Genomic DNA, 11296 nt, shown 5'->3' with positions numbered 1-11296 from the left:
AGAGACACCTGGTGTAGAGTCCTAATGTGGTCTGGGATCAGGAAATACCAAGCTGACAGCAAGGCCCTCCATGTGCCCATTTCTTTCATCTTAACAACAGGCCTTGGCCACTTTAAGAGACCAGGAACTGAAGTGTCAGTTCAATAGCTTGCCCAAGGTTCTACAGATAAGAAGTGGCAGAACTGTGAGTTGGACCTGGCAAACTGGTTTTACTGTCTGTCTCAACCTCACTGCCCCCTTATAACCTCACACTCCAAAAAAAAAAAAAAAAAAAAGGTGACATTCAATTGAAGCTTCAAACAGGAACCATTTTAGGCTGAGAGGGAGAAAGTGTTTCAGGCAGTAGGAACAGTACATGCAAAGTCCTAGAATTATTGAAAAAGTTTAAAGTAGAAGGGTCATGAAGAAAGAGGCAAGTGAGAAATTGGACTGGAGGGGTGGGCAGGAACCACATCTTCAAAAACCTTGAAAGCTATGGATAGCCAGGCACTGGTGGCTCATGCCTGTAATCCTAGCTACTCAGGAGGCAGAGATTGGGAGGATCACAGTTCAAAACCAGCCCGGGCAAATAATTCATGAGACCCTATCTCAAAAAAACTGGCCACAAAATGGTTGGTGGAGTGGCTGAAGGTGTAGATCCTGAGTTCAAACCCCAGTACCACACACACCCATACAAACAAAGTTACGGACAAGGGAAAGCCATTATGTTTTAAGCAAGGAAGATGAGATTTGGTTTTTGGAAAAATCACTGGCTGCTGGTGGGAGAATGATTTAGGATGATTTTGAGGATTAAAGAACTGAACCATTATTGCCCAGCACAGAGCAAATAGATACGGATGAGCTGTTGTCATTATTATATTCTGATTATCATTATCTTCGTCGCGATCATCATTGTTAGTAGTAGTAGTAGTAGTACTTGTTTTTAATGGCAGAAAGACTGCAAAGGAATCAGCAGAAGTGTCCAGAGAAACAGGAGGAAACTAAGCAAAGTGTCCAGCTGGGTGGTCCATGTCAAACACTGCTGAGAAGTTCAGACTGTGCGACATGCCTGCTGGGTTTGCTGTGTTAGAGATTGTTGGAGAAGTGGGCAGAGCAGTTTCAGTGCAGTTCATGAAGGGCATGCAGACAAGGACTGCAGAGCTAGGGAGTTTTGTGCAGTTTGCAGGTGTGCTCAGTTCCTCCAGGCTCTGGCCATACGTCTCGGCTTAAGAATCCCTGCGTTGGCTCCTCTCTGCTGCTGCGTTAGCTTGCTGCTGGAGAGTAGAGTTGGAGGAATGGGTGTCTTTCATTCAGGCGAAATTTATGTCATACCTCACACTATCTTTTTTTCCTATCTTTTGCCACTCCCCCCGAGGAAAGTAATACTGTAGTACCTGATGTGACTGTGGGGATATGAGGATAAGCAAAGGAAGATCCTGCCCTTTAGGAGCTCCAGGCCTAGTGGAAGGTCCTTAGGCAGGTGTGTTGATGTGGGGGGAAGGAAAACCTTGCAGCTGGAGGGGCTGAGTGGTCAGGAAGGAAGATTAGGGAAGTGCTGCATTGTGACTTCTGCAAGCCCTGGGCAATTTTGCCTCTGCATTTCCCCCTGCATATGTAAAAAATGACCCATACCACTACTCAGGAGGCAAAGATCAGGATCGCTGTTCAAAGCCAGCCTGGGCAAAAAAAAAAGGGAGACCCCATCTCAGCCAATAAACCTGGATGTGGTGCTGTGTGCCAGTTATCCCACCTACATGGGAAGCGTAAATAAGATCATGGTTCAGGCCTGCCTGGACAAAAAATGTGATACCCTATCTGAAAAATATTCAAAGCAAAAAGCCTGGGAACGTGGCACAAGTGGTAGAGCACCTGCTGAGCCAGGGCAAGGTCCAGAGTTGCACTGTCCTCATCGCCACGTTCAAAAACAAAGCACTTAGAGAGATATTTTATGACTGCATTGGTAAATGCGGAAAAACATTTTCTTTACTCAAAGTTCATTTTTTTCCCTTCTGGTTTTAAAAGACATGGAAACATTTTCATAAATGAGTCTCTTAGATGCTGTGTTTACTTTTGTTGAATGGGTGTATCAGCCCTGTATGGGAACTGAAGGTAGTGTGAGACCTCGATGCCTGGGAATGGAGAGACAGGAAGGAAGCAACCCAAAATGAGACTCAGCTCTTCTTTTTTCTTTCATTTGAGACTTTTATTAGCATATAATAGTTGTACAGGGGTTATATTGTATTATTTACATATGTGCTTACAATATATCTTAGTTAGATTTGCCCCCTCCACCATTCTCCCTTCTCCTCATACCCCTCTCAGTTATTCTTAGTACTGACCCTAAATCTAAGGCAGATCTCACAGGTCCAGCAGCTGCTGATTAGGGCCAGCTTGAGAGGCTGGACGTGGGGACTCAGAAAGCTCATGAGGCACGCCCTATCACTCCCTCCATGGAGAAGGAAGCAGTTTCTTACTGGCCAAAATGTCCACAAGGCAATGGCTTCCCCAGACAGCTGATGGCAAAGGAGACCAGACAGGATCAGGTGGAGCCACCTCACATTGGGGCCCTTGCTGTCTTGTAACCCCCTTAGCCCTCTGTTACCATTGCCATTTTCAGGAGTACAGTTTTGGGAGAGATGGCAAGTGGGCCTCTGACAGGTGAGGGGCCTGCTGGGAAGAGCCCAGAATCCTTTGAACTATATTTCCTCCACTAAGGGAACAGATTCACTGTGTGGGGTTATGGATAAGTACGTGTATAGATGAGAGAGAGAGATGGAACAGGGACTGTGATCCAGTGTCATTCTGATTAATTCATTCCACTAAACACTGATTGCCTACAAAGCCAGGAGGGGGTGGGAAATTTGTCAAAAAAACCCAGTTGAGATATTTTTCTTCAGAACATGGCCCCAACACATCTGAGCCCATCCGCTGCTAAGCCCAGGAGGTTTGTGTCGGTGTGGAACTGCCACAAATTACCCTTCCTCGTTGCTATGGTGATGCTTAGGCCCTGGGGCTGGATTCGGTGCCTAACCCCCACTTCTCTCCCCACTCCCTGAGTCTCGACAGCCCCCACTCCTGAGTTTTCCATCTCTTGCCTGATCTGGTTAGAATAGCCCCTCTCCTTTGTACACATCTCCAACCTGACATTGGGAACGTCCAAAACAAATCACAACATTCCAAAGCAAGAGAGAAACCACCATCTCCACCCACTCTGTTGGCGCCTTGGTCCACCTGGAAAGGGTTTTTTGAAAATTTCCAGTGTTCCGCTGCAGTGTCCATGTACTAAAAGGGAAGCCGTGTTTACTGAGTACTTTGTATCAGCCTCTGAGCTATACTTTTTCTTGTGTTAAAAAATCTCATGGTGAAGTTGTTTTCCTGGGTTAAAATTCACTGCAAACTTCTTGAGGGCAAGGCCTAGGTCATCCTTGTATAGCCATATATCCCAGAGTGGGTGCTCAAGGAAAGTTTATTGATTGAATAAATGGATGAAAGGATACAAGAAATTTCTCCATCATAGAAGAAGGTAATGGTTGAATGCCAGCAAAAGTTAGACTTGAGAAAAAAAAATGAGTTGGCAAGGCAGTGTGTGGGTGAGAGTTTCAGAGAAGGTTGTTGCTTTATTTCAGGGAGTCCCACTTGCTCTGTTACCTGAGTACCTTTTGGGGCTAGTGAGATGGGCAGGACAGAGCCTTGTGTTTAATTTAAAGTCCTAGTAGTCCTGAGAGAGGTCAAACTATTGATTGTTGCTTATACACACATGTACATGACTGGAAAGGCTTTGTTTCCTAGTAATGAGCTGGAGAATGGTGGGGTATATTGGAATTAAAGACCCTCTAGTGCCAAAAACAGACACACGAGAGGCAGAGAAAATCTTGACAAGGCAATTTCTTTTGATCTAAAGGGTGCAAGCACGTATTCACTCCAGCTGAGCAGACATGTGAGCACAAAATGGTTAAGAGTGGTTTTTCCTATATCCCTGACACAGTTGTACCTGCCTCTCACCTGGGATTTGTCCAGGTCAAAGGCTCACAGTCTTTCTCAATTGGCAAAAAGGCTTGCGGGATGGGTTAGGGCACACAATTTGGTGGGTAATTTTTGAGGGTAATGGAGTTGTACAAGAATCAGAAGAAGAAACAGAAACCCTTTAAACAATGCAAGTCACCTAAGATGGTGACCTGAGGAATTTTAAGTAATCTAACAGGGTGACATATACTTTGGTAGAAAAGATCGTTTTTCTTACAGGTAAGAGAAATAAATCACTGGAGATTCAAGGGCAAAAGAAATTAGGACCAGATCAGTGGATGGGGCTGCTGGAGTCAAGCTTAGCTCTATCCCCATTTGGCCAAGGGAGGACCCCAGTGAAAACAGCATGTGATATTGCCACCCCATTCCAGCCAATCTTGGTGACATTGGTTAGACCCCACTAGACAGGCAGGAAGGAGACAAGGCCAGTCTGAATTACTGGAAGTATAGCCCTGCTTAAAGATGCACTTTTGCTGTCCTGAAGCAATTATGAATTACCCCAAATGGACCCATACTTACTGCCTGTCAGAGGTCTGTAGGGATTTAAACCTGCACATCGATTCTATTCTCAGGGATCTGAGTACTTGAAAACCATTGTCCTCTTTCTTGTTTGGCCACTGATTGTCTTTTTTTCCATTGATATCTTCCGAGCGTGGCTACCCGTGCCCATGTTCTTTGTCCCAAGGTGCACTCATCCACATGTACCATATCCTTGCATCTTGGTGAAACAGACTGGCGGCTCCCTCCACGTACACATTCTGAGCAGAGCAGTGGCTGGCCTCAGTGATTGCTTCAGACTGCCATTGACCCAGCCAGATAATAGAATCTCAGCCAAATAAACCCCCATTTTTACTGGGGACCTAGGAAACAGATTTACATTTCCAGTGGTCCTAGATATGAAAGACTGGCCTTTCTGCTGTCGTTTTAATGTTAATTTATAAATATTATTTATTTATTTATTTGGCTGCACTGGGGTTTGAACTCAAGGTCTCACACTTGCCAGACAGGTGCTCCAGTGCTACACTGCTACCCCTCTTTTGCTTTAGTTATTTTTCAGATACGGTCTCACATTTTTGCCTGGGCTGGCCTGAGATGTCAATCCTACCCATGGCCTTCTGCATAGCTGGTATGACAGGTACATAACACCACATCTGGTTTGTTGCTTGAGATGGGGTCTTGTTGAAGGCAGATGGTGTTTTCAGAAGACCTTGGTCCTTGCGTATGAGAGAACCCAGGCAGAACATGTGGGTGTGAATGGGATTTATTTAAAGCTAGGAAGATCTGGGTTGCTCATGGAGATAACGTTTGTTTGTAGAGATCGATAGCCTTGTTGTCTTATGATTTGGGTCCTAAAGGCTTTTATTCTGGAAGAGATAAATCTGGTTTAGAAGGTCTGAAAATCAGTAATGATAGAGCATCAGAAGGGGCCCTGCCAGGAATGGCAGGAAGGATAAAGTAATTTTGAAACGTGACAGAGACTCTTAACGTTACTTTGCCTATAGGTGTTTATATCTGTAGTTATTTTTAACTCTTAGATGGCCCTCTATTTTGGACTGTCATTATAGTGGGCAGTTAAGGGCTGACTACATTAGGGGACAGGGGGGCAGGTGTCAGTCCAATTAGAGTGTAAACATCAATGAGTTAGTTTTGTATAGAAACAAAACTCATAGTGTCCCTAAGCAGAAATTAGATATTGTTGAAAGTTCTATCGCCTTTGCTTAAACAGAAGGCCTTAGCCAAAGACATGAGTGCCTTTTGCCAGAAGCCTAGAAGGTTTAAATATTAGAGCACATGCATAAGAGCCTCCCCCCGCCTTTTAAAAAATCTCTCAGCTTTGGTTACTTTTAGAGGTCTGGCACAATTGACTCCATCTGGATCTGGAGCGGTCCCCTCATTTGTGCAGTCCTTTTGAACTCTTTCAGGTGGCTGAATGCCAGTTGTTTCTCTGAGAAGTTGGGGGACACTGACCACTCAAGGGTCATGACCTTTTAACTTTTTCTGAGCAGTTGTCTCTGAAGATTTTGCCAATTTGACAGTTTTGTCCCATGGAATGGGAGTGCATCTCCTGGAAAATCCAGAAAGTCAGATTTTGTCCCACAGAGGAGGATGTTGGCAATAATGGTGCCGATAGGTTTCGGTTCTTACTGCACCCTTAAGCTTCTGTTTTCCAGGGTCACGGTCCTGCCTCAAGTCTAGCTTGAATTCTCCTTCTGCCCTAACCTCCAATCAACATGAACCATAAGATCCTAACCAATCAGATCATACCGAATCTCACTGAGGGGTATTTAAGCCCCTTCCCCCCACCCCACCCGCCCCAGCTCTCTCCCTCTCCCACCCGGCAATAAAGAATCTTTTGGCCAGATCACTCCTCTCCACGTGGTCACTTTTGGGGCCTACTTTTCCAACATTTGGTGCCATGACTTGGATTGGGTCTCCCCACTAATCCTGGGGGTCCCTGAGTCTGACTCACCCCATGACCACCCTGAGGACTGGCCAGGACTCATCCTCTCGATCACCCTCACTCGCATCCAACACTGGACATTCTTTGGTGAGTCCACATACCCTTATTGGCTCCCTTTGTGGTCTCTCCCTTCAGTGTCTCTGGGGTTTAAACACCCCCCGCCTTTTCGGATATCTCTGGGACTCAGACGGTAGAGGGTGTTCCCTTCCCTCTGTTCGGCTTGGGTCTATTTTTGTTGTTGGTCTTGGAGACCGCCCATCTGCAAAGCCCGGCGCCGGGTGACCCACAGCCTCCGGGCCTTCCAACTGGCTCCCACTATGGGGGCCACCTCCTCTTTGCCGTCTGACTCCCCCACTAAAATGCCTCCTCAATAATTTAGACACCTTGGGTCTGATCAATTTTTTTGATCAATCAAAAAAATTGATCCGCTTTTGCACCCAAATCTGGCCCACTTATCCTTTAGACAATCAAAGTCACTGGCCCCTTTTCGGGTCTTTAGATCCCAATCTCCTACAGGACCTATATAACTACTGTGAGCGATCGGGATGATGGGGAGAGATTCCATATATTCAAGCCTTTTCATATCTCCGTCTAAATCTGGCTCTCTGCACCACTTGCAAACCTAAACATGTACTTCTTGCTCTGAAGCCCTCAACCTCAACCTCTGCCCTCTCTTCAGATTTCAACCCAGCCGATGAGCCCCCTCCATACCACCGACAGGCTCCTCTTCCATGACCTGCTCCTCCATCTTTGGCAACTCCTCCACTTCCTCCTTCATCCCCTTCATTGCCGCCTCCCCCTGCCCCCACTACACCCTCCACCCCTTCTCCCCTCTCCCCCTCCTTCAGCCCCCCTGCTACTAGATCATGCACACTCGCTGCCCAGCCCCTCCCCCCTTCCCTCCTGGCACCCCTTCGAGAGGTAGCCAGATCAGAGGGAATTGTCAGGGTCCATGTCCCCTTCTACATGCTTGATCTCTCCCAAATTGAAGCCCACCTGGGCTCCTATACAACTAACCCCTCAGCCTATGTCAAACAATTTCAGTATCTACTCCAGTCTTACAGCCTAACCTACCATGATATCTATATCATTCTCTCTAACACCCTCCTGCCCGAGGAATGTAGAAGGGTTTGGGAACAGGCTCGCATGTATGCAGATGAGGTCCATCAGACAAACCCCAATCATCCCATAGGTACCCTTGCGGTGCCTGACCATGATCCCAACTGGGATTATAACACCCAGGCTGGACTTACTCTCCGGAACCAATTTGCCACCTGCCTCCTGGCAGGGCTAAAACGGGCATCACAAAAAGCCATTAATTTTGAAAAACTCCAGGAAATCATTCAGGACAGAACAGAAAACCCCTCTACCTTCTTAGACAGGTTAACCAGGGCTCTCCAACAATACACCAACATTAACCCTGAATCCACGGATGGTAGACAACTCCTTATGACTTATTTTTTCTCCCAAAGTTACCCCGACATTAGGGCAAAATTAAAAAAACCAACACACCCCTCTAAGGCCTGGCCCATTCCCTACTCACCAACCCAGGGGACACATCCCAGGGGCAGATCGGCAGATAGACTTTACTAAGATGCCTAAGGTAAAGAAACACAAATACCTTTTGGTTTTGGTGGACGCTTTCTCGGGGTGGGTAGAGGCCTTCCCAACCTCTAATAAGAGGGCTTCAACTGTGGCATCTATTATTGTAACCCACATCTTTCCGAAGTTTGGGATGCCTACTTCCTTCCAATCAGAGGATGGCCCAGAGTTCATGTCCCAGGTGACCCAAACAATTATCAAGGCCCTTAATATCCCATGGCAGTTCCATATCCCTTACCATCCCCCCCATCAGGGAAGGTAGAACGCTCCAACCGTACACTAAAGGAGATTCTCACCAAACTTACCTTAGAACTACACCTAGACTGGGTTCAACTCCTTCCAATAGCCCTCTTCTGCCTACGGGTGCTCCCACGGAAACCCACGCAAATATCCCCTTTTGAGTTAATGTTTGGTTGCCCAGCTTTGCCTCCGGGGATCACCTCTGCCACGGGCCCCCTCCTGGGACACCTTGCCTTTCCCCTGCTCTCCTTCCTTTGAACCCAACTGTGGAGACACCATGATACCTTATCTCCAGACCCTTCACACACTCATCTCTCTTTCCCTTTGAACCCGGGGGACTGGGTCTATTTCTCTCCCCCTTTCCACAAAAAGAAACCCCTCACCCCAAAATGGAAAGGGGCCCTTAAAATCATCCTCTGCACTCCTACCACAGCCCAATTAGAAGAGACTCCAGGAAAACTAACATCTTGGATTCATATTTCCAGGCTAAAGCCAGCCCGGCCCCCCAGAGACAACCAGCAGAGCGATCCCAGTGACCCTTCGCCTTCACCCCCCACTTTCATTTGCACCCCTTCCCCTGGAAACCCCTTGAAACTTCACATCTCTCGGGTTCATGTTCCCTCCCCGGCCCCCAAGGATGTGCCTTGACTCTCTCTTTTTATTCGCTGTTCTCACCCTCCTCTCCATGAGTGGGCAGGCTAACGCCGGAGGGTACTTTTGGAGGTTTAAGATACGGGAGACCTACACTGTCTCAGAAACCTCTATCACCAGTCTGGTCGGGCACCAGAGACTGCCCTCCTAAGGGGTGCCAGACCCCTATCTCAGTCCCCTTCAAACCCAGGAGTGATACCGACTTTGGATGCCACTGCCCTTTTCTCTCCCAGACTAAGGACTACTGCAAAAGGGGGGCCCCATGGACCCAGGACTATGGGGGATGTCCCTATTGGTCTTGTTGGTCCTACTGGATATTAGGATCAAAGGGCCCAGACAATGAATTTCACCTTTATAGGGGACAAAACGGGTCCATCGTGGCACACATCCCCAACCCCTGGGACAACAGATGAGTCTGGGGTGAAATGACAGCCCTCTATGCTGGGTGCACTGCCTCCAAACCCTCAGCTCACATTATGATATCCAGGGAACTAACCTTCTGGTTCCACTCAAAGGGAGGTGAATACTGAGGTTCTCCAGTCTGAACAAAGCCTACAAAAGGCTCTTCAACAATCCTCCGCCCCTACCTGGCTCCAACCGTTCCAGGCTTCACTGCAACTCATGAACCTCACCACCTCCATTAATGTCACTGACTGCTTTCTTTGTACCTCCCTTCAGCGTCCTTTGTTGGCTGCAGTCCCCATCAATGCTTCGTCTTCTAGCAAGGCTTCGTCTTCCTTACGGAACTCCTCATGCACTCCTCCCTTGTCATCGGTACCTCTATGGGCACCTGACTCCACACAAGTTCCCCTTCCTACACACACCTGTTATACCCCACCCTCGACATCCTGGTCCAACCTTTCTCTCTCCTGTCATATCAACCTCATGGTTACAGAACAACTGGCGTCCCCCTTGGGGCTATATTTCTAGTGCCACAACACCCTACACTCCTGCACAACTCAAACTACTCCTGGGCCCTACATATTGGTAATTATAGTTCCCCAACTTACTCTTTATGGAGAAGCTGAATTCTCCCTCCTATTTGGCGCTCGACCAAAGCGCGCCGCCTTCTTGCCCATCATGGTGGGTATGTTTGGCAACCTCCGTTGCCGCCGCAGGCTTCACAGGGAGGGGCTCTTGGCCATAGTGTTATTTCAGCAAAGGATTTTGAGGAGTGCTTACAGATCACCCTTGAATCCACCTCAGCCTCACTGGCCTCCCTTCAGTGTCAGCTCACCTCTCTAGCTCAGGTGTCCCTCCAAAATCATAGGGCCCTGGACCTCTTAATGGCTGAAAAAGGGGGTACTTGTTTCTTCCTCCGGGAAGAATGTTGCTATTACGTCAATGAGTCTGGGATTGTGAAACAGAATGTCAAAAAGTTAACGGACTTGGCCGAGGACCTCCTAAAGAGACCCACTAAAGACACCCTAACTGACCTGCTGAGCTCTCCGCTCATCACCTGGCTCCTGCCTTTCTTAGGCCCTTTGCTCATGCTCATTGCTCTCTGCACACTCCTACCCTGTTTACTCCAGTTTCTCAGATCTCAGGTGAACAGAATCTCTAACCAAACTTTCAACCAGCTTCTCCTTCAGGGATATCACCCCCTCATAGCCCAGCCAGAGGACAACCGCGATGGACCCTACCAGGACACTGGACTATGAGCCTCATCAATCCCTCACAGGGTGCCTACTGCAGTTCCTTGATTCCTTATGCGAAGATGGATGGCTAATACCTGCCATACGAGGGCTACAAGGGAACTTCATCAACTTCAGGGCAGAGGAAATCTTCATTTTTGGAGCCTGGGTGTACGCCATCATGAGGCTCACCACCCCAACACTGTTTGCCAACTAACCCTCCCTTCCCCTATGCCGCCCCTTGCCAGCTTGAAGAAGCCAGAGCGAACACAACGCCCCCCTTCCTTAACAAACAAAAAAGGGAGGAATGTTGGCAATAATGGCGCTGATAGGTTTCGGTTCTTACTGCACCCTTAAGCTTCTGTTTTCCAGGGTCACGGTCCTGCCTCAAGTCTAGCTTGAATTCTCCTGCCCCAACCTCCTATCAGCATGAACCATAAGATCCTAACCAATCAGATCATGCCGAGTCTCACTGAGGGGTATTTAAGCCCCTGTGCACGCCTCTCTCTCTCTCCCTCTCTGCTCTCTCCCTCTCCCACCCGGCAATAAAGAATCTCTTGGCCAGATCACTCCTCTCCACGTGGTCACTTTTGGGGTCTACTTTTCCAACAGAGGGAAAGTAACACATCAAACAGATCAAAAGTCGGTGCCAATGTGACCTTTTTGGCCAAAGTAAGCAACAAAGAGATTTATTTAAAAAACGGCT

This window comes from Castor canadensis, chromosome 2, assembly GCF_047511655.1.
Source record: "Castor canadensis chromosome 2, mCasCan1.hap1v2, whole genome shotgun sequence".
In the NCBI taxonomy this organism is placed as follows: domain Eukaryota; kingdom Metazoa; phylum Chordata; class Mammalia; order Rodentia; family Castoridae; genus Castor; species Castor canadensis.
The sequence above is the reverse complement of the archived record's forward strand: the minus strand, read 5'-3'. Positions refer to the sequence as shown.